Here is a 26,763-nt window from a genome sequence, read left to right on the forward strand (position 1 = left end):
AGATTAGGAGGACTCCATCCTTGTTTAGCCTTTTTCTTAGTCACATGGAGCAAAACCTTTGTTTTGTCATCGGTAAAATGGAGATAGTAATAGGACCCTCTTCACGGGGTTGTTGTGTGGATTAGATGAGATACTGCACACAGCATGCTTAGTACATAGTAGATAATCTGGAAAGGGTAATTGCTTATTGTAATTTCTTATAATGATTTTTATTCGGTGTTTAGAAATGGGTTCCTCCTAGCAAGTTCCTTTTGCTTTTTACTGTTCGTGTTATGCAATTTTTCAAAAGTAATTCTTTGAGTTTCAGTGCTGCTGCCTGCTTTTAGTTATTTCTCGAAAATTACAAAGGTAAAGGGGCCCCTGGGTGGCTCAGTCAGTTAAGCGTCTGACTTCGGCTCGGGTCATGATCTCACAGCTTGTGAGTTCGAGCCCCACATCGGGCTCTGTGCTGACAGCTCGGAGCCTGGAGCCTGCTTCGGATTCTGTGTCTCCCTCTCTCTCTCTGCCCCTCCCCCGCTCACACTCTGTCTCTCTCTTTCAAAAAATAAATAAACATTAACAAATTAAAAAAAATAAAATTACAAAGGTAAAACACACCTGTTTTTAAAAGCACATTTGATTTTCTAACCATTAGAGTAAGATGCTTTCAGTTAAAGTAACAGATTTATATAAGAAAGAGCATTTCTTGTCCCTTGTCATCGTAAAGTCCTCTCAACCTTAATAACTCAAAAATGTTCTCAAAGACGATTTTCTTCCTCTCTCTACCTTCTTCTTTCTTTGGGGACCATGAAATGGTAAAACAACATCAAGTCATGGTCATAGATGGGGGTCAATAGATCTAGGGGCTGTCTGCTTCCTCCTCCACATTTTATAGAAAGAGAAAAGTCTCTCTAAGTGGCTCTTTCCGAAAAGCAAGAAAGTTGTTTTCCCGTAAGCCTCTAACAAAAGTCCTTTCAAGCCTCATTTGCCCAGATTGGGTCATGAACTCATTCTTGAAAGAAATTGCGCCCATCAAGGTTGGGCATCACTAACGTGCTTAACGCAATCCAGATCCAGATGTACCCGTGGAGCTGCCTGAGTGTCTACACAGCACACCCAAGAATGAGGGACGGGCGTGTGCCCCCAAGGAACCTGCACCGTGACCAAGTGGTAAGACCAGAACACTCACTGCAGTCCACAACCTATTTTAATCCTTTGTGTTGTTTGTAAGTCCCTGTATTAGTCTGCTAGGGCTGTCGTAACAAAATGCCACAGACTGGGTGGCTCAAACAACAGAAATTAATCTCCTCACAGTTCTGGAAGCAAAAAATATGAGATGAAGGTGTTGGCAGGTTTGGTTTCTTCTGAGGCCTCCCTCCTTGGTTTTAAGATGGCTGCCTTCTTGCTATTTCTTCTTCTGTCTCTGTGTGTTTGGCCTGAATCTCTTCTTCTCATAAGGACACCAGTCATGTTGGATTAGAGGCCATCCTGGAAACCTCATTTACCTTAATTACCTTTTAAAGGCTCTATCTCCAAATTTAGTCACATTCTGAGGTACTACGGGTTAGGATCTCAGTATGTGAGTTTTAGGGAACACAATTCAGCCCATAACAGTTCTCAACTTCCAAGACTACTCCTTAGAATAACTTTCTTTGTGGTCTGGTACGTATCTATACTTTATAATTGTTCTCAAAACGTTCTTTGTAATGAACTTATGCTGACATTGCCTCAGAAATTAAGGCAACCATTTTATCCATGAGAGTCTCTCAATAGTCAGGAAATCTTTCGTGTGCCTGACAATTTCACTTTAGATAAGTTTTAAGGCAGGTGTAACCACTAATTTAAGTACCTATTTTTAAAAAGTATCTCAGTACCACCTCACGCCGGTCAGAGTGGCTAAAATGAACAAATCAGGAGACTATAGATGCTGGCGAGGAAGTGGAGAAACGGGAACCCTCTTGCACTGTTGGTGGGAATGCAAACTGGTGCAGCCACTCTGGAAAACAGTGAAATTTTTTAATTTCAAAAAATTAAAAAGAGATCTACCCTATGACCCAGCAATAGCACTGCTAGGAATTTACCCAAGGGAGACAGAAATGCTGATGGATAGGGGCACTTGTACCCCAATGTTTATAGCAGCATTTTCAACAAGAGCCAAATTATGGAAAGAGCCTAAATGTCCATCAACTGATGAATGGATAAAGAAGATGTGGTTTATATATACAATGGAATACTACTTGGCAATGAGAAAGAATGAAATTTGGCCATTTGTAGCAATGTGGAGGGAACTGGAGAGTGTTATGCTAAGTGAAATAAGTCAGGCAGAGAAAGACAGATATCATATGTTCTCACTCATATGTGGATCCTGAGAAACTTAACAGAGAGCCATGGGGGAGGGGATGGGGGGGAAAATTACCAAGAGGGAGGGAGGCAAACTATAAGAGACTCTTAAATAATGAGAACAAACTGAGGGTTGATGGGGGGATGGGGGAGAAGGGAAAGTGGGTGATGGGCATTGAGGAGGGCACCTGTTGGGCTGGGCACTGGGTGTTGTATGGAAACCAATTTGACAATAAATTATATTTAATATAAAAAAATAAAATAAAAAGTATCTCAGTAAAATGCCCACGTGAATATACTCCACGTAAGTACTCAGTGAATCTCTCAAAATGAACTGGTAATAAATATAACCCTAGAACACTGAATGATTTAACCTAAGATTTAGAGCGAACTATGGCAGTTATTATTTTCATCTGCCTATCACACTTTGGTCATACCTTTTCTTTTGGTTTCTTTGGGGGAATTCCTTCTCTACTTCAAGTGACCTTTGGGTATTAAACTGTCAAATCATTGCCCACTACCACCACTATTCTGGCCCCATCTTGGGGTTAAACATGTGGTTGCATCCTTGGGACATGGTGATTAGTTGAGCAACTGAAAACATGGCCCAAATCGGGATTTACCAGAATGTTAGGAATTAGAGAGCAAGCATCCTGTTGTGGGTCCAATTGTGTCTCCCTCAAAAGATATGTTGAAGTCTTAGCCCCTGTTACCTGTGAATGGGACCCTATTCAGAAAGGACCTTTGCAGATATAATTAAATTAATATGAAGTCATACTTGGGTAGGATGGGCCCTAATCCAATATGATTGGCACCCTCTAAGAAGGGCAGAAGAGACACAGAGACACATGAGGAGAATGCCACGTGACGGTGGAAGCAAAGATTGGAGTGATAGTACAGCCAAGAAACACCAAGGATTGCTGGAAGCAGTAGGACTTAGGAGAAAGACATGGGACATTCTCCCCTGAGCCTTCCTCTGGAGAGAGCATGTCCTTGTAGACACCTTGATTTTAGACTTCTGATCACCAGGACTGTGAAAAATGAAATTTCTTTTATTTTAAGGAATCTAGTTTGTAGTACTTTATCGCAGCAGCCCTGGGAAACTGAGACACCCCCCCCACCCCCATTCTCTTAAATAACAAGTGGAAGCTGAGAATTCTGGGTGGCTACCATCCCCAGCCTGTGGAGGAAGAGTAAGGCCAAAATAAAGACATAAACAGAGACGAGAGATGGACCTGTAAGGAGTAAGTTTCATCTCTTGGCCTGGTTCCCACAGCCACTCTTTATTGTGCTACCTGTGACCTACCGCAGAGCTTCTCAACCAGGGCAGCAAAGGCAAGAGGGTTGTAGGTATCCTGAGAGATTGGTCTCTACAGGCTCTTGAGTGGTCAAGCTGGGATGAGGTGAGCAGACTGCCTCCAACTGCAACCAGAGTCAGCCCAAGTTAGTATTATCCCATGCACTCTGCACATGTTGTCATTTTCTATCTATACTATGACAGGAGAATGTTGGGAAGCATTAACCTACTCCATAGCCTTCCCAGGGACATGGACCAGAAAGTTCCTGTTTTTGCGGACACTAGTTTGCCCTGGTTTCCAGCACATGCACTTAAAATGGTCCCGGTTAATTTGACATCATCAGCTATAAATCTGCTTAGCATTTGGAGAATGTCTACTAAAAACTCTTTGGGCTAAAATTTAATAGGCTGCAACAACCACAAAGGGTGGCAAAGATGTGGAGCACCTGAAGGTCTTGTACCGTCGTTGGTGGAGGTATAAAATGGTACAACCACGCTGGAAAACTGTTTGGCGGTTAATTCACTCTTAGGTATACACCCAAGAGAAATGGTCATATATGTCTACAAAAAGACTTGAACAGCAAAGTCCACGGAAGAATTACTCCTAGTGGTCAGTAGCAGCCCAAATGCCCCAGAAACAAGATAACAAATACATAAATTACGGTATATTTAAATAATGGAATTCTGTTCAGTTAGCAGAAAAGACAGGATCCATGGAGCACACAGGAATATAGATGAATCACATATATTGTGTTGTGTTACAAAGGCCAGACACAGAAGACTATAGGCTGCATAATTCCATGTATGTGATGTTAAAGAAAAGCCCAAGCTTGTCAGTGTTTACAGAAGTCCAAACAATGGTTACTTCTCAACATTTATTTATTTTGGGGACAGAGAGAGACAGAGCACGAACGGGGGAGGGGCAGAGAGAGAGAGGGAGACACAGAATCGGAAACAGGCTCCAGGCTCTGAGCCATCAGCCCAGAGCCCGACGCGGGGCTCGAACTCCCGGACCGCGAGACCGTGACCTGGCTGAAGTCGGACGCTTAACCGACTGCGCCACCCAGGCGCCCCGAACAATGGTTACTTCTAAGGGGAAGGGAGTGGGCAATGAACTAGAAAGCTGTGTGTGGGAACCTTATGAGGTGCCAGAAATGTTCTAGATCTTGATCTGGGTAGTGGTTACATGGGTGTGTATATTTGTAAAAAAAAAAAAAAAAAAAAATCATCAAGTTGGGCACTTGAAATTAGTGTGCTTTACTTCAGGTGTGTTATCACTCAAAAATTTCTAAAATATACTGAGTTTTGAGTCTATAAAACATGGTTATTTAATATTAAAAGTCTTTTTAGCCTCTTCTTTTCCTAATTTACCTGAAAACAAGTACATATTTCTTGTTAGAATTTTAGAAAATACAAAGAGCTTAAAGTCATTCACATTCCTACTACTTACAAAATATCGTTGACTTTTGATATGTATCTTTTCATTCTCTCTCTTTTTTTAAGTTTATTTATTTCGAGAGAGAGAGAGAGTAAGAGCAAGAGTGAGAGAGAAAGAAAGAGAAAGAAAGAAGAAAGAAAGAAAGAAAGAAGAAAGAAAGAAAGAAAGAAAGAAAGAAAGAAAGAAAGAAAGAAAGAAAAAGAAAGAATCCCAAGCAGGCTCCATGCTGTCAGCACAGAGCCCAATGTGGGGCTCAAACTCATGAACAGTGAGATCATAACCTGAGCTGAAATCAAGAGTCAGTCACTCAACTGACTAAGCCACCCAAGTGCCCCATCCGTTCTCTTTTAAATCAAGGAAAAATCTGATTATAGGGTACCAGTTGTTTTGTTACTTTTATTTAACCTATTAAGAAACATTTTTTTTTATATCAGTAAGTATTCGCCAGCAGCAGCTTTTTTCCAGAAGGCGTAATACACCAACACATTCCTTTGCCGTGATTTGTTTACCTCATTTTTAATTTTTTATTATTTTTAGTTTTTTAACTCCTTTTTTATTGATATTCATTCTGATCACTTTCCATGTTCTGACATTATAACCCCCTCTAGAATGCATATCCTCTTAGTGGTCTTGACATATATCGGGGATTATTTTCCTAGGATGCCTTCCCATGAGCCCATTGTTGAAGTCTGCAAAAATGCTGAGACCTTTTTTTTCAGAGGTAAACATCTTTAGTACTTTTGATGTGAATTCCAAATTGCTTTCCAAAAAGAAATTGTATTAATTTACACCACCAGCAATGATGTGTACTGTCTTATTTTACTTATTTGAAATCTCATACTCGCAAAATTAGGAAAGTACTGTGAACCTCCACATCCCTATTGCCCAGCTTTGCTAATCACCATTTCACTGTCCTTATTTAATCTCTTGTGCTCTTCCTCACCCATCTTAATCCCAACAGACCCTCCTTTATAATCCTTCTGCTTTGGAAGTGAAGTTCCAAAACATAGGAAGCATCCCTTCTTACATGCTGTGTGACCTTGGGCAGGCTTCTTAATCTCTCTGAGTCATAGTTTCCCTTATCTGTAAAATGCAGAAAAAACACAGGATTATTATAAGAATGAAATACAAATTATCCACCCAAAGCTTTTGGTTTACTTTTTGGCTTCACATGGGATTATATGTATTTGAATCCTCCGATTTCTTGCTATTCCTGGAATTGGAGTTAAAGGATGAGATACCCACAGAAATAAATATTAATAATAGTAATTTTATAAGTAGTAACAAAAATAGTACCAGTATGACTGAAAATCTTCATGAATGCCAACATCAGCATTTTTACATCCTCCTCCTTCCTCCTGTCCAAAACATTCTCCTCTGCACCAAAACAAAGGCACAACTCAACCACCAAAAACCAGAGATTTGCCCCAGTGGAAGCCGGAGCAGTTGCTGGTTCTCCTCCATATGACCTTGACATCTAGTGAGCAAAGAGAGAAGTGGTTGACAATATCCTCTGGCTTTAAATGAGCCTGGGTCTGAGACCCAGCTCCTCTGCTGTGTAACCCAAGTGATTTTCTTAACCCTCCATACCTAATCCATACCAAATTGTCTTTATTTTTCTTAAATTTATTTATTTATTTTGAGAGAGACAGCGCAATTGGGAGAGGGGAAGAGAGAGAAGGAGAGAGAGAGTTCCAAGAAGGCTCCACACTGCCAGCACAGAGCCTGATGTAGGGCTCGAACCTGCGAAGCCGTGAGATCGTGACCTGAGCCAAAATCAAGAGTTGGACGCTTAACCAACTGAGCCACCCAGACACCCCCTCCATGCCTAATTTTCTGAGCCTAAATCCATTATTTCCTAATTACCTCCTCAATCCATCCGTTTTTCTCCATCCCCCCTGACTCCCCGACTTTGGTCCACCACCATGTCTTATCTACACCACAAGGAGTCTCCTGGCTTCTCTTCCTCCTTCCATTCTTGCTTTCTGTATTCCATAGTGGTAGCTTTAGCTTGGAGTGACAGAAAATCCAAAATAACATGGTTTAAATTCAATTAAGATGGTGATTGCTTTTCCCACATAGAAATTTATGTAGCCCACTGCACACCCATTAGAATATCTAAAAATTTTAAAAGTGACCTTCCCATTCACTGCACGTGGGAATATAAAATACTATCCCCACTTTGAAAAACTGGCTGTTTCTCACATTGCTAAACAGACATCTACCATATGATACAGCCATTCCATGCCTAGCTATTTACCCAGAGAAGCGAATTATATGCCTGCACAAAGATTTAAACATAGATGTCCATACCAGCTCTGTGCACAATAGCCCCAAACAGTAAACAACCCAAATGTCCATCGACTGGTCAATGGATTAAACAAACCGTTACATCCGTTCAATAGAATACTACTCAGCAGTAAAAAGGAAGGAATTGGATGAATCCCAAAATAATCATGCTGAATGAAAGAAGTCAGACAAAAAAAGAGTACGTACTCTATGATTCCATTATATAAAGTTCTAGAAAATGAAAACTAGTCTATAGTGGCAGAAAGCAGATCGGTCAGTGGTTGTCTCATATTGGGAGTACAGGGAAGGGTGAATTGCCACGGGGCATGGAAAAATCTTTTGGGCATAATAGAAATATTCTCAATCTTAGTCATTACACGAATGTATACAAATGTCAGATATACCAAATTGTATGCTTCAAATGGATGGAGGATATTTTGTATATAAAAACTGTATGTAAGTTAGACCTCGATAAATTAAAAAGTCAAAGGAGCAGTCTGAGACTGGTAAGCTCTCCACCATGTCAGGAACCTGGGATCCTTTATCTCATTACCCCTCCATGCATGGCTTCTTCCTCATGTCCAAGATGGCAGCATCCGGTTTCTGTGCTGCAGGATGGAGGAAGGGACAAAGAGGAGGGCAAAGAGCATGTGCAGCTTGTCTCTTAAAAGAGGGTCTTAGAAGCTCCTCCCCCCTGACAACTCTGCTTATATACCATTGGCCATAATTTAGTCACATGGACATACCTAGTTACAAAGGAGGCTGGGAAATGTAGTCTTTATCTCAGACGGTCACATGTATATAGAGGAAGGGGAAAATAGAATAAAGGGATAGTTAGTGGACTTAGTATCTTACGCAGCTGCTTGTTTGTATCTTGTCTTCAAAATGTGCATCTGATCATAGTACCCTCTCTGCTTAAAGCTCTGCAGTGACTTTCCACTGGCCTCAGAATAAAGGCCAAACTCCTTGCACGGCCTCCCTAAACCAGCCTGATCTGGTCCCTGCCAACTTTCGACTTTACTCTCTTTGGTTGAGGAGCTCCGGCCAGTATTTACTGCCTTTAGCCCCTCTAGCACATCAGCAGGGCTTCATTCACTGTTTCCTTCCGCTTGGAACACGTTACCCTCACTCTTTGCCTAGTGAACCACCGTATCCTTCAGCTCTGGTTCATCCTGACTCCTCAGGTTAGGGCAAATTCCTCGTTTGTTTTACACTTACCTTTCCTAGATGGTGCCTCTCAAGGTTTGTAATTTTATATTGGTGTGACAACATGATCACAACCTTTCTCACACGCTAGACTGTGAGCTCCTTTCTGTTCACCTCTGTATATGAGTACCTAACAAGGCTGAGCGAGCTAAATACACTTTTACCGAGTGTGTAAATGAATGAATGAATGCGCTTTATCCAGTGCTGTTGCTCGAAGTGAAGTCACTGAGGAGAAGTTTTGTAGTTTCACTGAGCCCTGATTCCCTTTGTTAGGTGTCGATTTTAAAAGGCTTAATAGTATTTTCTTCGGTCGTTTGCTCTGTACGTCCACCCTAAATGGTCACTTGAGTCGCCATCGATGTGTTGAGGGGAGATCTTTCCATAAATGTCTGCTTGGGTGGCAGGGGGTATGTGTATGGGGGAGGTGATGTGAAATGAGTAAAGTTTGTGGTTTTACTGTACAGTTCATTACCTCCCGTCTCCTGGGGTAGGGGTGGGAGTTCGGGGGAATTGGAACTGAGGGTAGGAACAGGGCTGGTGGGCAGAGGGCTTGGGGGAGGGCAGCAATACATGCTGTCATATATTTACATTGTTCCTTTAACTGGGGAGGTGAGGCTCTGTTGACCCACTCGAGGGACAAAGTATTCTCAAGTACGTGGTATTTATTTAGAATGCAGATACAGTATGGTCTGCTTCATTGGGAGCCTTGACAGCATAATTATAGGATATTAGATATTAACAGATTCAGAAAAACAGGTTCTTTGTAGTGCAACTGTGGTCAGCCAACTGTATAATAAGCAAAAGTGAAAATCGCTTTCCTCACAAATGTTTTCTGATTCAAAGTTCCCTTGATTCACAAAGTTTTCCCACAGTTAATCCAATTAGTGGATTTTCTTATAATTTTGAAGTGGAAATGCTCTGCCTTAATCTTGCATACACCCCAAAACACAGTCAAAGAATAACCAGAAGACTTGAGATACAAACAGAGGATGCGCAGGGAGCTGGGAGCTGGGGACGTGGCCATGTGCTTCTTGGTGCAAACGCCAGTCTGGAAACGCCTTCCGGGGGGTGCTGCACGAGCTACCTCGGACCCAGTGCGTCCCAGGCGTGTCTCGTTTTGTACCGCTGCGACCATTTTTGCCGTATCTGCCTGCCAGCCAGGCATTGCGTACTTAATAAGATGGATTCTATTTTCCAAACTTAAATTTACTTAGAAAGGACAACTGAATTAATTGTAAACAAAATATATAATGTCAGCGCCGGCAGGTCAGGGATTTTTCCGTTTGGCTCTTTGCTGTGTCCCCTCATTGGCTAATACAGTGCCCGGTAGGTTCTCAAAGGGTGTTTGTTAAATGAACAGATGTCATCCTCAACAGAAAAACACATATTTCTCTCAGCTGTGTTATCCGTGTTTGGCTATGACAACAACTAAAAATGTTCATTTGCTTCCCACGTAACACCTCTTGCAGGTCACGAGCCGTTTACTATGTACCATAATTTTCTAAGCCACGGAGCAGTGATCACTGCAGGAGTGGCCTCGTTTCATCACTGACTTACTGTCTTACCAGCTAGGCAACTCCATTCTTAAAGGTTCTGTCCACCTCTGTGTGCCCAACGCCTGGCACAGTGTGAGGCACATAACAGGTATAATAAAGCAAACATCTGTGAATGAATGAGCGATTTCATGTGCACCTCTAGCACATAAACCGTTATCCCCATTGTCATGCAGAGGAAGAAAAAATCCAGGCACTGAGGTGTTCAGTATCTGTAAAAAAATTTCTTTTCTAATGTTTATTTATTTTTAAGAGAGACAGAGTGCGAGGGGGGAGGGACAGTGAGAGAGAGAGAGAGAGAGAGAGAGACAGAATCTGAAACAGGCTCCAGGCTCCGAGCTGTCAGCACAGAGCCTGATAAAGGGCTCAAACTCACCGACCGTGATATCATGACCTGAGCCAAAGTCAGAAGCTCAACCGACTGAGCTGCCCAGGTGCCCCCGACGTGTTCAGTATCTTGGCCAAGGTTGCAGAGCTGGTAACTGAAGGAGCGAAGATCTGATCTTAGGCAGCTTAACTCAGGAGCTCTTCTTTTTTAAATATTATATTAGATTAATGGATATTCTCTGGTCCAGTCTGAGCCACCAACCTTGTCAATTTTAGTTAGACCAATCAAGAAGGATGTGTATTCTTAACTTTCTTAAAATTTATTTATTTATTTTGAGAGAGAGAGCCTGAGCAGGTGAGGGGCAGAGACAGAATCTTAAGCAGTCTACACGCTGTCAACACAGAGCCGGATGCAGACCTGGAATTCGCAAACTATAAGATCATGACCTGAGTTGAAATCAAGAATTAGACGCTCAACCGACGGAGCCACCCAGGCACCCTTATTTTTAACTTTTTTATCATCCACTTCTTAAGATGATTTTCCCTCTAAACAGCTTTCAGAACATGCTCACTTGTGATGGTTGATGATTTTGGGCATCAACTTGACTGGGCCACTGGGTCCCTGGATATTTGGGCCAACACTAGTCTGTATGTGTCAGTGATGGTGTTTTTTGGATGAAATTAACATTGGAATTGGTAGACTGAGTAAAGCCGATTGCCTTCCTGAATGTGAGCGGGCCTCATCCAATCAGTCAAAGGCCTGAATAGAACAAAAAAGGGCTGAGTTAGAGAGAACCTGCTCTCTCTGCCTGACTGACTTTGAGCCAGGACGTTCATCTTCTCTTACTTTGGACTCACACCGGAACCGTACCACTGGCTTCCCCAGTTTTCCAGCTTGCTGATTAGAAATACTGGGATTTCTCAACCTCCGTAACTACATAAGGCAATACATCATACATGTATAGATGATACTCACATATTCATTTTGTTACTTACCAGCTCACAAACTTCCAATATTTGTCTGATATCCCAGGATAAAGTATGAGGTCTTTGGCTTGTGTGTCAGCTAGAATTAGGTCTGCTGCATACTAAAATAGACCCCAAACAACAGTGGCTTAAATAGTACAGTTTATTTCTCTCTTGTGTAACCATTATGTATGAAACTGGTAGAGTCATCAGGGACCTTAGCTCCTTCCTCCCCCTTCCATCAGCCTTAGCAGTCAGTCTCATGATCTAAGACGTCTGCTAAGGCTCCAACCATTGTGTCCACACTCCAGAATTTGCACATAGGACTTACCCTTAGGTCCCACCGGTCTTAACGACATCAGAACTTAGTCACATGGTTTCAATCCAGCTACCAGGAAGGCTGAGGAGTATCGTGCATCCTGAGCAAATAAATTAGATGTTTTATTAAAAAGGAAGAAGGAAAGAGATCTGGTAATCTCCACCTTAGCCTGGCATTGAAAGGCTTTTTCAATCAAGTATCAACCCAGTTTTCCAGATTTCCTTCACCTACTAGCTGTGCGGAACACCCCGTCCCCATCAAATTCCTTTGCTCGCTGTCTGTGAAACACACCTAGTACTTTGTCGCCCTGTCTCTGTTTACTCAGCCCTCTTGGAATGCCTCTTGCGTCATCTCCAAGCCACACCTTTGTTGCCATGAGACTTCCCCCTTTCTGCTTGAATCTGAGATGGTTTCTTTTGAAGCTGAACTCTTTCAGCAATGACTATGCATTTGAATTGTTCAGGTATCCACACTCTTCTACTTCAGACGGCTCTGCTTTTGGTGACTTGAACAGCATAAGTATTTCGTTGCTGATTTTTTACACCTTTAGGTCCTGTCTCCCGCCAGCATCCCTCATTCTAGATTCCTCGAGGACAGGAGCCCCTCACACAGTGAACATTCATTGGCCTCTTACCTCACATTCAAGCATGTGCTCAGTGTTGGGGAGTTAGTGGTGAATAAGAGATGGGGCTTCTCTGCCAAGCCCTGAGACTTCCCTGAAGTCTTATTTAAAAACGTGCAAATATAGGGGCGCCTGGCTGGCTCAGTCGGAGGAACGTGTGACTCTTGACTTTTGGGTTGTGAGTTCAAGCCCCGCCTTGGGTGTAGAGATTACTAAAAGAATTTTAAAATAACCTGAAAAAAAAAATTAAAACTTGCACACATTAAGTACTTCTCAAATTTCTGTTGTGTTGTTGAGTGATAAGAGCTGACATTTATTTAAATGATTATTGCTTATGTTCAAAAAAGTATTATTGAGTAATGATAATTACTCAATAAAAGGCATGATGCTAGCCTTTCACATGTATTCATTTCATTTCTTTATTACAACAGCTATGAGACAGACACTGTTAACTTTTACAAATAAAAATGAAGCACAGAGAGGTTACATTGCTTATTTAAAGTCACACAGCTGGGAAGGGGTGGAGCTAGGATTTAATTAAGGCTGCTTAATTCCAGAGCCCAGGCTCTTAGTCAATTCTGTTAAGAAGATAGCTGGAAAGTAAGGGTTATCTCATGATTTGAAGATTTTGTGGCAATATTTTAATTTTTTTTAACGTTTATTCATTTTTTGATAGAGAGAGACAGAGCATGAGTGGGGGAGGGGCAGAGAGAGAGGGAGACACCAAATCTGAAGCAGGCTCCAGCCTCTGAGCTGTCAGCACGGAGCCCGACGCGAGGCTCGAACTCACGGACCGTGAGATCATGACCTGAGCTGAAGTCAGATACTCAACCGACTGAGCCACCCAGGCGCCCCTTGTGGCATTATTTTAAATACTCATCCACAATTTGGGTATTTACCTGTCGCCTTGTCCCAACCAGAAACTTCCCTAGGTTGGAATGCCTTTTCCCTGAGGAGGGTCCCCCAGGCTGGGAATCCTACCACTCCCCTTTGGAGTCTTAGCTGCCCACCGCAGGTCCCCTCTCTTCCCTTTTGATGATCAAATCCTACACTGTACACAATAAAAACGATTCCTCACTTTTATGTCTCATGGTCCCTAAGTTGCTTTGCTATCACCCCTTCTGCCTTGACAGGACATAAGTGAGTAGAGGCTGGAGTCTGGAAGCCTCCAGCTGGATCAGGCCCACTGACTGGTTGTGTTTTGCGCAGCCTAGTGTTTAATAATGCTGTTCACATCTGTCATCAGCCTTTACAAATTAGGAGACATCATGCAAAACTCTGGATTTTTGGCTTCTTTGGAAAAACTGCTTCCAGGTTCTGGACACACGGTGTCTGCATGCCCACGAGCCTGGGCTGCCAGGTTCAATGAAGGCTGCGTCTTCTGAGCTGGCACAGTGTTCTCCTCCCTGTTACCCGGGCACCAACAACCAGATTGACGTTTCTTTCCAGCCTGCCGCGAATAACGCTACCCACTCGAAGCGCGGGCGCATACACTCTCCCCGTCAGACGCTGCGTTAAGTGCTGTATTTCCCATCACCTCCGTCACCTTGGGAAGTGGGGCTGCTACGGTGCCCCCTTTGTAGATGAGGCCATTAAGGCCCACACTAACAGCAGCGGAAGGGCTGGGACTCACCCAGGCATTCCGGCTCCAGTCTTTGCCTTTAAGCCCTCCACTGCCACCCCTCCACCTAGCATGGGGATTTGTGGCCCTGCTCTGAAGGGAGAAGAAAGCAAGAGGGGACTGGTCCCTGTCCCTCGTGCAGCCTCACGCTGACACATTGGAAACACAAACCCACAAAGCCAATGTCCTATACGAATAGCAGGCAAGCAGGGAAAGGCTCTGAACAAAGTTGGGCCTGCACCGGAGGAAATCAGGGCAGCCAAAGGAAGCCAGGCGAGTACCTGGGGGGTCTTCGAGGCCATCTCCGAGCCGGGTGTGGTGGACGGCTCTCCTGATCTCCGATTCCGTCCCTCTGGGAAAATAGTTAATTGCTTCTATGAAGCCTCCGTCCAACTGTCACTTGAAACGTTAGCCCAGAAACAAGTGTAATCCATCGCAGTCCCGCCACTCCCAGGGGGGCGGGTGCCGATGGAATCTGATGCCGGCCTGAGCAAGCATCTTGGCCTGCACGCTGGTGTCCTCTGTGGCGTCCCAGCCTGCCTGAGCCCCCCTGGGCTGCGGAGGGGGTCCTCAGGAAGGTGAATGGAACCTGCGGTGCAGACAGGAATTACGGGCGGCAGGTTACCTGCCTGTCGGCCTCCGGAAACTCAGCCCTTTCCAAGGGCTCTGAGGCAGAGGCAGGCGGAGTGTGGCTGGTTCGACCCACCAGGGACGAGCATCTCTGCAGCTGTTCGTTGAGCACTCCTGTGTGCCAGGTTCTGTGGATGTAGAGCTGGCTAAGCCTGTGGCGCAGTTAGAGTGACCGTAAGGTCCGTAGTGCTCTAGAAGGTAAAGAACACAGGCCTCTCGGGGTTCACTGGGACATGTGATCACAGCGAACAGAGCCTTGAAGACCACTCATGGCTCCGGACAACTGACGTGGGCAAGTTCACCTCTGAGCCTGTTTCTTGCTGTGTAAATGGGGACGATAACACTCCTGAGTTCTTACCTCTCTAGAATGTTGTGAAGATTGTACCTGCTAATGCGGCTGAGATGCCCCCAACCCCCCATACACACACACAAGGGAAGGGCTGGAGGCTCAGTCCTTGGGCTGTGGGGACTGAGTGGCTTTGTGAGCTGCGATGCCAGTGGGGATTTGCAGGGCGAGGGCTAGTGCTTAACGGCTCTGGAAAATCGATGGAATTACAGAGGCTGAAGGTGGGGAAGAGAAAGAGGAGAAATAAAGAGACAACTGGAAGAGGAAAGAAATTTGGGGGTGGGGTGGGGGTGGGAGGAGAAAGAGAATGGAAAATCGTCTAAGTTACTACTGGCGGTGCACACGGCGATTCCAAGACTCCGCGCCCCTCTTTGCCTGAGGTCTTCAGTGGAAAGACCATCACCCGTGAATCCTCGATGAGGCACATCTTTTGGGTGGGTGCCACAGACTCAAGGTGGGCAGGCGGGGAGAGCTGAGGCCACGCCCCAGGAAGGCCGTTGGAGTTCACGAATTGGAAGTTCTCAGCCTTGTGCGGACCACAGGGAAGGCACCACAAATGTTAGCTCCTGCCATTACTGAGATTGTTCTCACAGAGGCCAGGTTCAGCCTACCAACCAACCTGGAAATACAAAGCTGAAAACCTGGGGGGATGGACAGGAGGAAAAAAATGGCCCCATGAGAACAAAGGGGAGTTGTGCTATAACACACCATTCCTAGAAAAGCCTAGGCGGCCGCAGAGCCAACCTCAGGAAATCCCCGACCAGGCCAGCTTCCTGCAGCTCCAAGACTGCCCCTGTCCTACCTCAGTAAGACTGCAGTGGCACTCTTAACTCCCAGATGGGTTGTTTGCAGAATGAGAAGAATGTTAATTAATCCTGTTATCTGAGCTGAATGCTTTCTGGTTTAATTTCTCTGATAAAACCGCCCTGAATGGAGAGCTCTCAGAATACCAAAGGAGGCCTTTTTACGAGATTCCTGAGGTGCAGTGAGATCTGGAAGGAGTGGGGGCGGGGTGGGGAATAAACTTTCTGCCTGGGAACCTTGGGTGCAGGGTCGACGCTTTCAGTGTTCTGACTGGAGACCCTTACCATACAGCCTTGCCTCCCCATTAAACATGGCCACGCTTCAGAAAGCAATGGGGTAATATGAATGCATTAAAAGAAAAGAAAGAAGAAAGAAGAAAGAAAGAAAAGAAAGAAAGAAGAAAGAAAGAAAGAAAGAAAGAAAGAAAGAAAGAAAGAAAAGAAAGTAAAGAAGGAAAGAAGGAAGGAAGGAAGGAAGGAAGGAAGGAAGGAAGGAAGGAAGGAAAGAAGGAAGGGAAAATGGAGCGCCTTGTTCAAAATCTATAAGGGAGTACATGTAGAAAATGCAAAATTCAGAATATGGTGTTAACTAGAATTTTTATACCAGATTTAATAGTCAGTTAGTGGGGGCGCCTGGGTGGCTCAGTCAGTTAAGCGTCTGACTTTGGCTCAGGTCATGATCTCACGGTCCGTGAGTTCAAGCCCCACGTCGGGCTCTGGGCTGATGGCTCAGAGCCTGGAGCCTGCTTCCCATTCTGTGTCTCCCTCTCTCTCTGACCCTCCCCCATTCATGCTCTGTCTCTCCCTGTCTCAAAAATAAGTAAAATGTTAAAAAAATTTTTTTTTTAAATAAAAAAAAAAATAGTAAGTGTTGTGTGCTTACATGTGTCAGGGACTAACAGTATCGCTTTACAGGTGCTATGTCTGTGATTTATTCTGCATCACTTCAGCATAGACCGTGTGATACTTACGTATATTATCTGAAGTGACACCCCAGGGCAGCACCCCAGAGGCAGATGCCTCTGATCAGGCATCCTTGCGCCAAGAGTGGTCAGCTCGTGTTGGGTGAGAAAAGTCTAATTCCCGAAGGGGTCATTTTAAGTGCTTCAGTTGCGTTTACCTCTGAGAAACGCCAAATTTATTTATTTATTTATTTATTTATTTATTTATTTATTTTATTTATTTATTAACAAGCTAAGTGTCAGAAGTGGGTTTTCACAGGTGAAGTTAGCAACACGTACAATGGATGTTAGAAAGGGGCTCTCAGTTATTATCAGTGAGTGTTATTCGAGATCCCCTGCCTTTGTGCGAAAAGTATGTAAGAATGTAAGAATTCAAGTCTTGACCCCTAAAGGATCCTCTATCTATTTCAAGAATTTCTTGGTTGCTTGAGATGGACTGTAAGAGTTCCACAATCCTGCCTCTTTCGAATATTTGAAAGCCCCTTTCAAATATTAAAAACAAGAGGGGTGCCTGGGTGGCTCAGTCGGTTAAGCGTCCGACTTCAGCTCAGGTCACGATCTCACAGTCTGTGAGTTCGAGCCCCGCGTCGGGCTCCGTGCTGACGGCTCAGAGCCTGGAGCCTGCTTCCCATTCTGTGTCTCCCTCTCTCTCTGCCCCTCCCCTGCTCATGCTGTCTCTCTCTGTCTCAAAAATAAATAAACATTAAAAAAAAAAAAACACAAAAACACAAAAAACAAGACAGCCGGCCCAAAATGGAGTTTCTTATGCCAACTGCCTCCCCCATGACCAAACCAAGACTTAACTTATTATAGTTTCAGCTCTACCCAGAAATGGAATCCTAAACGAGTCAATCAGGAATCTCCTGGTCAGTACTAGCGCTCTGCCTGAAAGACCCCTGAAATCTCCTAGAGGAAAGTAACCTTGCAATAACCGATCCACTTTTTTTTTTTTTTGGCCTAGTGTAATTTCTGTAGTCCTGCTTCCTTCTGCCTATAAGTTTCTCCATTTCATATAGCTCCTTGGAACCCTTTTCTATCTGCTAGATTAGATGCTGGCTGAGTTGAGTTGATTTTGCTCAAATAAACTCTCAAAATTTTTAATAGGCCCCACTTTATCTTTTAACACATGCAAGGTGGTGGGTGGTCTGAACAGCCAAAAGGGACAACAAAGAGAGACTTCAACTGGGCACATAGCACAGGTTGCAGGAACCACGTTACTCCTGCCACTACTAAGAGGTTAGCAAATGTGGGTGGTGTAGGGGAGGCCAATATTTTCCTCTATCTTATTAGGTTTATTATCTGGGGACTGTGAATTAAACTGACAAGAGACAGATTAACAGGGAAAAAGGTTTATTTTGTAGGCACAGGGGTGTGAGGACTCACAGAAAAGAATGAAAACCCCAAAAAGTGGTTAAGCGTAGGAGTTTATATACCCCCCCTTTTTTGAAGAGAGAGAGAGAACATGGGCAGGAGAGAGGAGTAGAGGGAGAGAGAGACAGAGAGAGAGAGAGGATCTTAAGGAGGCTCCATGGATGATCGCACAACCCAGGGACCATGACCTGAGCTGAAATCAAGAGTCAGATGCTCACTCAACCAAGCCAACCAGGTGTCCCTTCACATACTATTTTTAAAAAGGGTGGTAAGCTATGGGGAGATGATAAGACAAGGAAAGAGGATTTGAACTTCTAGAGGTGGCTAATTGTGCAAAGGTAAACATATGGGTGGCACAAAGGGAAGACAATGATTGTTTAGGAAGGTTTGCAATGCACGTTCAAGTTTTACAATAATTCTGCGACACAGGCACCGTCATGACCTCCGCTTACTGCTGAGGGAACAGGTCTACAGAGATTGAGTCACTCGGCCAAGGACACAGAATCAGATATAAATCGGGTCATTTGATTCAAAAGCCTGTGTGCTTTCCACCTTGCAAAAATAAGATTTATGATTTTTTCTCGATTTTACAAATATCACCCGCTCACAGGAAAATTGGGAAGCATATGAATGTGAAAGATAACCTAATTATACCACTTACGCACATTTAGTTGAGATTGTACAGTGCTCATAGTTTTGCGTCCTGCTTACTTAACATGTTCTAAATATTTCTTCATATCATTAACAATTAGTCATTCACGTCATTTTTAAGGCAATCACAATATCCCATCCTATGACTGTGTCACATCACCCGTTGGCAGACATGTAACTTTGTTCTGATTTTTTACACCATCAAGAGCAAGATGGCCATCTTCGGAGATAATCTCTCATTTACATTTCTTACTATGTCTTGGCGGGGGAGCAGATTCCTGGGAAGGAAATTTCTGGGTTAAAGGGCAAGAATGTTTAATGGACATTACGAGGCATTAAAATAGCGCACTCTGCCTTTGTAAATAAGGATTACTTTCTAAGACTCAGTTTAAAAATCAAGGTAAAATGGTGAGCATTTTGGCTAAGAACGACTAACTGGCCATCAGGTTTATGTAGTACTACTTTTCTAACCAGTAGGGGGCAGCACAAACAAATACCAGCGGAGAGCCTCCTTGGCCATGAATTTGACATTTGTGTGGCATTTGTCGCCAAACTTCCTTTGTTAAATTTAGGAACAACAAAGCCACCAAATTTACAAGCAAGAGCCAGAAAGGAAAGTCTAGTTTACTTGAAAGATTTACAGCTTTCAGGAATGTTCCAGAAGACTGATACAGATGGCGAAGGGCTGGAGGGAAAAGGCTCTTTCTGAGACATAGGCTTGCACGGGAGGCTAGGAAAGCAGGTCAGGGTGGGAACAGCAGCATGAAGAATGGTTCTTGTCAGTGGAGCTGGTCAGTGGGCATTTCATGCCAGGCAAGAGGTGCCTGCAGGCTGGGAAGTGAGTTTATCTTGCCCAACAGGATAGCCAGAGGAAGAAGGAGGCACGTGACCGCCAGCCTTTGGAACAGCAGGCACAAGGTCAGTGATGCAAGGAAGGAAGAGTTAATGAATCACAGAGAAATTTGCTGTGTCAAACTGATGACAAGGGGTGGGTAAGCGTCAGTAAGAAATGGAGTGCAATGTACCTGGGGCCGGGGTTGTTAACCTAGGCATTGTGTGCCGTGGACAGCATCTTCAGGAATTCTGTGCATACTCTGAATTTTTGCCGAATTTATACAGAAAGACACACAGGTTTTTCCAGGGGTGGGGAGGGGATGAATCTCTAGCTTGAGGGAGTCTACGACCTCCCCCCAAAATTAGGAACAAGTGATCTGTGTGTATTCCCTCCATTTCTAGGATCAAAGGCGACTCTCTCCCCAGAGCCATTCTTCTGCCCTGTTCCAAAGGGACATCTCACCCTGCAAGTGGCAGAATAGCCTGCCTGGATGGAGCGGTAGAGTCCCCCGGGCTAACATGTGGGTTGTGATGGAGGCTTAGCAGGAGGGTGGCTGCATCAGGGGACAGAGACTAATGCTCAGGGAGAAGCTCTATGGCACAGCAGAAAGCAGGGAGCGTCCAGGTGAATCTATCAGGGCATTATTTCTGTTTAGAGACATTCTCTCTCTTCTAAAAGTTCAATTCCTCCCCCCGGAGCCTGGCAGTCCCCAGGGCTGTTTACAACTGTTGCTGGAAGAGGCTTATTGGCTCACTAGGAGTTTCATGCCGGAGCCCCGTGATCTCTTTGTCATATCCAGATTCTTCTGAAGGATTAAAAAAATAGGTGCTTGTCATGGCATTGTCCAAAGTGGCAGAAATCTGAGCACAATCTGAGGGTTCACCAATGGTACTACTGCTGTGATCTGTTTTTCACCCACATTTTACTTCTGGCCAAGGTGCAGATTTTCCACACCAAGCAATTCTCTAGCTCCGTGGACACCAACGAGGTGCCCTACACGGCAATTGAAGCCTGACACTAACTACCCAGAGTTAGTCCGGATCACACAGGGTAGGGGCCCGGTCCCAAAAGACTGCCCCCCTCACTTCAGATGCCAATCACAAGTAATGGTTGACCTACCACTTTGCCCACACTTCTGTCTGACCTGGCTACAGATTGAGGGTTCCCGGGACACACTCTTCAGGTTTGATAATTTGCTATAAGGACTCACAGAATCCAGGAAAACATGTTAATTGCAGCTACCAGTTTATTGTAAACAATATTATAAAGGCTACAAATGAACAGCCAGATGAAGTGCCTAGGGCCAGGTCTGGAGGGATCCTGAACACAGGAGTCTCTGTTCCCGTGGAGTTTGGGGTACATCGCTCTCCTGGGAGTTTAGGGTGCATGGATGTGCTTACCAGCCCAAATAGTCTCCAAGCTCCTTAATATGGGGTTTTTATGGAGGTTCCTAGACATAGGCACAATTGATAGAATCATTTGCCAGTGATTAATTCAGTCCCCAGCTTCCCTCCCCTCCGTGGAGGTGGGGTTGGGGGTGGGAACAGGGTTGAAAGTTTCAAGCTTCAAATAACGTGGTTGGTTCCTCTGGCAACCAGCCCCCGCTTCCTGAAATTATCTAGGGGCCCACTAAGGGTCACCTTATTAGCATAAACTCAGGTAATGCGAGGGTGCCTCTGTGGCTGAGTCAGTTGAGCATCTGACTCTTGATTTCGGCTCCAGTCATGACCCCAGGGTTGTGGGATTTAGCCCCACATTGGTCTCCTCACTGAGGGTGAGCCTGCTTAAGATTCTCTCTCTCTCTCCCTCTAACCCCTCCCTCAGCTTGTGCGCACTCTCTCTTTCTGAAATAAAAAAAAAAGAAAAAGACTTTGTAATGAATAATAAAAATGCTCCTCTCAGCCCATTACTCAGGAAATTCCAAGAGTTTTATTTATTTATTTAAAAAAATGTTTTAATGTTTATTCATTTTTGAGAGAAAGGGAGAGAGAGAGAGAGAGAGAGAGAACGAGAGTGTGCTCCAGCCGGGGAGGGGTTGAAAGAGTGGGAGACACAGGAGCCAAAGCAGGCTCCAGGCTCTGAGCTATCAGCACAGAGCCTGATGTGGGGCTCCAACTCATGAACCTTGAGATCGTGATCTGAGACGAAGTCGGACACTTAACCGACTGAGCCACCCAGGCACTCCCCAAGGGTTTTAGAAGCTCTGTGCCAGGAACCAGGGAGGAAGACAAAATATATATTTCTTATATCACAAGAGCGCAAAATAATGAAGTTATAGAACAAGTTTATCTGTATTATGAAATATTAGATAGCTTTTTAAAAAAATGTAAGATCTATATGCTGTGACCTATGAAGTAAGTGTTCATGACATTTTCTTAAGTGAAAGGTTGGAGTGTAGTATATAAGGCAGAGAATGCCAACATTTCCTGTAAAGGGCCAAATAGCAAATATTTCAGGCTCTGCCATTGCAGTGCAAAAGCAGCTGTAGACAATATGTAACCAAATAGGCTTGTCTGTGTTTCAATAAAACTTTATTTATAAAAGCAGGCAGTGAGTCAGAGCAGTCATGGTTCACCATGATTTGCTGACACTTGACACAGGGTCTTTGAAAAGAGTTTTTTGAAAAGAACCCTTGTATGTTCTGTACATGTTTTGTAAAGATAGGCTCCAAACTGTTAATACTGGTCACCTTGAAGAGAAAAGTGGTGAAATGGGGAGCAGGAAAATTATTCATTTTTTCTTTATTCGGTTCTCTTTTGTTTGACTTGAAATGGAACGCATGTATTGCTTTTGGAATTTCTTTTTCAGATTCCTAAAATGACATGACAAAGCATTTGGATTTTTCAACTGTACGGGAGTGCCTCTGCCCGTATCATCTTGGAATAGTTGTTTTTTTTTTTTAATTTTTTTTTCAACGTTTATTTATTTTTGGGACAGAGAGACAGAGCATGAACGGGGGAGGGGCAGAGAGAGAGGGAGACACAGAATCGGAAACAGGCTCCAGGCTCTGAGCCATCAGCCCAGAGCCCGACGCGGGGCTCGAACTCACGGACCGCGAGATTGTGACCTGGCTGAAGTCGGAAGCTTAACCGACTGCGCCACCCAGGCGCCCCTTGGAATAGTTTTGATTTGATTCAAAGAGGTTTTAGTGGACCGCAAGCTCCAGACAAACCTGCAATTTCTTAAACCTACTGCAGTTTAAAAAGGGATAATGAAAATGTGATTTTATGATAAATAAAGGAGACGGTCTCAATGTTCTTTGTACCAAGCAAGTCACATGCAGGGTTATCTTTTGAGTTTGGGATGCTGGGTTGTAAGGCAGGTATGGACAATCTAGATTATTGCTTGGAGACAGAGCCGGGAAAGGTGAAGGGTGTGGAAGTTCTGCGAAGAGGAGCACGGTTAGCCTGGAGAAGAGTGCGTGGGCGTGGGGGAGGCGATAACCTTCACCTAGTGGAGAGTGGAAAGGACCCGCTCACCCAAGCTCCAGCATCTGTACCTGAACCACTGTGACCCATCATCTCCTGTCAAGCAGAGGAGGGTCCAGCCACCAGGGGTACTGAGTGAGAGCAGGCTAGATGTTTCTTACGTGGCCCTTCCTGACGTACTTCGGAACACGCTGGTCTCTGCAGCACTGGGGGTCAGCCGCTATGGTGATTCAGCACTTGAGCTCTGGGGTAGAAAGACCTGGGTTTGCAGTTGGCCTTGCCTGTGGAGGGCCCAGCCACCTTGCGGAAAGTTTCTGAACCTCTCTAAGCCTCTGATTTTCTTCTGTAAAGGAGAAAGAGTTAATAATGATAATGATAATGATAATGATAATAATAATAATAATAATACCTATTTCATAGGGTTACCATGAGAACCAAATGAGTCAATACACAGCATTTCCCATGATGCCTGGCACAACAAATAAGTGCTTACTAACTGTTAATAGTTTGTTGTCATGGTTATTAGTGCTCGGGTTGTTACTACGACAACTGCCAGATTACTTTTAGTTTCCTCCTGAAGTTGTGTTTGACAGGCCTGCCTCCTTAACCTTACAACTTTTTACCGCACACTCCATGGTCTTCTTTGGCAAAATCAAGCTGATTAGCGCTTGGCTGCTTGGCTTTCTCTGGGTCTCAGTCTTCTCATCTAGAAAAGAGATTTCATCGTACTGTTGTGCCTCTCCGGTAAGGCAGGCGATGCATGAAAGATGCCAGGGATATGTCCCCAGAGAGCACAGAGAAGGTGGCAGAACACCCAAAGCCTGGAGCTCCGCACCTCACCTTTCTGCACACCACGCTCCTGCTCTTCTGATCACGTAGGTTTCTCCCTTTACAGAATATACGGGCACTTCTGTCCATGTGCCCATCCGGGCTGGTAATGTTCTGACATACTCCTGGTGTCATTAAAGCATCATTTCCCACGTATGCGTCACAGCCACAGCTGAAAGCAGGAGCTTGGAGAGCTGGGATCTGTCCTATGTATTCTCAAGTGATAACTATTAATAAGAGATGTATTAAAAACTAGTAATAGATGCTGAACTCAAGGAGATTGCTGTGCGTCAGATATGGGCCTAGATGCCTTCACATCGAATTAAAATTTAATAACATCACAGCACCCTGCAAGGCAGCTACCAATGTTCCCGCTTCATTGATGAAAAACAGGGTTCGGGAAAGTACTTAAGCAGCTTCAGTGATTAAGTACCGTCCGAGCACATTAAGAGGCGGACTCTTTCCTTCTCTTTCAGTGCTACACAGAGCATCGGTACACAGTAGATGCAGGGTGAACAGGAAGGAAAGTACCTTCAGTACCCCTCTCTGATGAATCGGGGATTTTAAAAATTGTTCTTTCTTTTTTTTAATTGTTCAAGTTTATTTATTTATTTTGAGAGACAGAGAGTGAGCAAGCGAGGGGCAGAGAGAGAGAGAGAGAGAGAGAGAGGGATAGAGAGAATCCCAAGCAGGCTCCACACCATCAGCATGGAGCCCGATGCTGGGCTCAAACGCACGAACTGTGAGATCATGAGCTTGGCTGAAACCAAGAGTCAAACGCTTAACCGACTAAGCCACCCAGGGGCCACTAACAATTGTTGCTTCTAAAAGCATTTGAGTTAAAGTGAACACACACACACATACACACACACACACACACACATACACACACTGTATGAGTGTGCACTTGGCCCTTTCTGGCATCTGTTTCTCAAACAGGCGGAGAGCTCACCGGGCACTGAGCCAGGGGCAGTGAGGGAGGGGAAGCAGGAGGCCCCAGCAGGGCCCAGGTTTCCTGCAGGGAAATCCAGGGGCTGAGTGTCCCTGCTTCCTTCTGGCCAATTGTTCGTGGGAAGGAAGGCTAGGGCCTCCTGTTCTTTCTCCAGAATCCCATGATGCCCGCTCTTAAGCAAGCAAGAAGTCACCCCCTCACCCTGCCCCAGAGCTCTCCACATCTTCCCCTACTTAGGCGGCTGTGGGGATGGGGTGCAGCTTCCTTCATTTCTTCCTTGATGGCAAGGACATGAAGCTTTAGCCTATCATTTTCTTAACAGCTCATTTTCTGAACCCTACAGCACCTAAGGCATCTTGGGGTGGCCCAGATGTAACTGGGCTCATTCTTTCCTCCAATAACCGGAAAAAAAAATACTCTGAGACCTGCCCATCCGCACAGAGGACTCAGCAAAGGAGAGAGACCAGCACCATCTTGGATCACCTGCCGCCTGCCTCCTCCCCATCACCTTTAGCCCCATCCTCACTGATGCTGGGGGCTACCTTCAGCTCTGTGCACCACTTGGCCCCCAGGGTAAGGAAGGTTCATGTAGTTCTCCCTCAGTTTTACTTCCTGTATTTTTCTGGGCTAACAGACTTACATCACAAAGCAAACACACTCATCTGAATTATTAATAAAGTCGTTACAAGCACAAATCCTCAAGTCAAACTGCCCAGGTTTGTATCCCAGTTGTGCCTCCTACCAGCTGTGTGGTTCCCTGTGTCTCATTTGTAAAAAGGAGATAATAAATAATACCAATGGGATTATTGTGGAGATTAAATGACCCGGTACTTGTAGGGGGCTCAGAACCATGCCTGGTGCATAGTTAGCACCGGATGATCAGCTATAAAATAATTGCCAGAGTGTCTAGGATGTCTCTGACTTTGACCGGGTCAGTTTCGTGTTGCTGGGGCCTCTGCCCTGCCCTGACCCTGGGGAGCGACTGGTTTTTTTTCTTCCCTTACAGGATTCCAGGGCCTGTCCAACATGTGTACGTCTCGAGTTGCAAGGGGAAAACAGAGAATTCTTGTTACTTAATTATGGAGACCACTTTCCGCTTCCTTTATTTCTGCTTCCTCATTGTGGTCTGAGCTCTTTTATATTGTTCAATCTCCATATTTTTCTAAACAAAAGATCAGTCCACTCCTCCCCTCTCTCACCCCTGGGACAATAGTGAATATCCCTAAATGTGCACACAATGCAGAAACAGCCGTGGCCAGTAGTTTAATAATACTTTGGGACGCCTGGGTGGCTCATTCAGTTAAGCATCCGACTCTTGATTTCAGCTCTGGTCATGATCTCGCGGTTTGTGGGATCGAGTCCCGTGTCAGGCTCTGCACTGACCTCCCTCCCCCCACCTGCTTGGAATTCTCTCTCTCCCTGTATCTCTCTGTCCCCCCCCCCAAAATAAATAAGTACACATTTGAAATAATAATAATAATAATAATAATAATAAAAATAAAATACTTTTGCCTTTGTAGGGGAAGGAAACTTTTCCTCCACTCTCTCAGATTCCAAGACTCAGGACTGTGAACTAAGCTGACAAGTAACAGAAGAACAGGAGAAAAGCACACACCTTTTATTCGATGTTAATATTTTTACGTAGCATGGGGATCTTCATAGAAAAGAAATGAAAATCTCAAAGAAGCAGTGTGATTAGGGGGCTTAGTTGCCACTTTAACATTTAAGGGCAATTAATCTCCGAAAAGGGGTTAGACGAGGGAAAGGGCTTTGGGCCTCTGGGGGTGGCAACTTGTTGGACAATGACTAGGAAATAAATGGGGGAAACTGAGGCAAGATAAGGGCTGTTTATTGTGCAGGCTCATCTCAGGGTCAGCTCTCCATCTTGGGCAATGAGAATGTTCTTTACTTCCTGGTTCCAGGAGGGCATCTTTCGCAGGGGAAATTTATGCCCTGCTTTTAGGCAGAGAGGGGTACTGGAGTGTGAACGAAGAAGAGGC

At 44.6% G+C, this 26,763-nt stretch overlaps 1 protein-coding gene across 5 annotated transcripts in view; it reads left to right on the forward strand.

The window, feature by feature from the left end:
* The window catches only part of PRR5L (proline rich 5 like), a 152,095-nt gene that overhangs the window by 27,317 nt on the left and 98,015 nt on the right, over nucleotides 1–26,763 (forward strand). For 2 of the 5 annotated variants that reach the window (XM_045039146.1, XM_045039145.1), the window contains one exon: nucleotides 25,107–25,336. The exons of the other annotated variants lie outside the window; for them this stretch is intronic. The gene's annotated coding sequence lies outside the window, so the exon portion shown is untranslated. The remainder of the gene's footprint in view (nucleotides 1–25,106; nucleotides 25,337–26,763) is intronic. 5 annotated transcript variants of the gene reach the window in all.

This window comes from Felis catus, chromosome D1, assembly GCF_018350175.1.
Source record: "Felis catus isolate Fca126 chromosome D1, F.catus_Fca126_mat1.0, whole genome shotgun sequence".
Taxonomy (NCBI): domain Eukaryota; kingdom Metazoa; phylum Chordata; class Mammalia; order Carnivora; family Felidae; genus Felis; species Felis catus.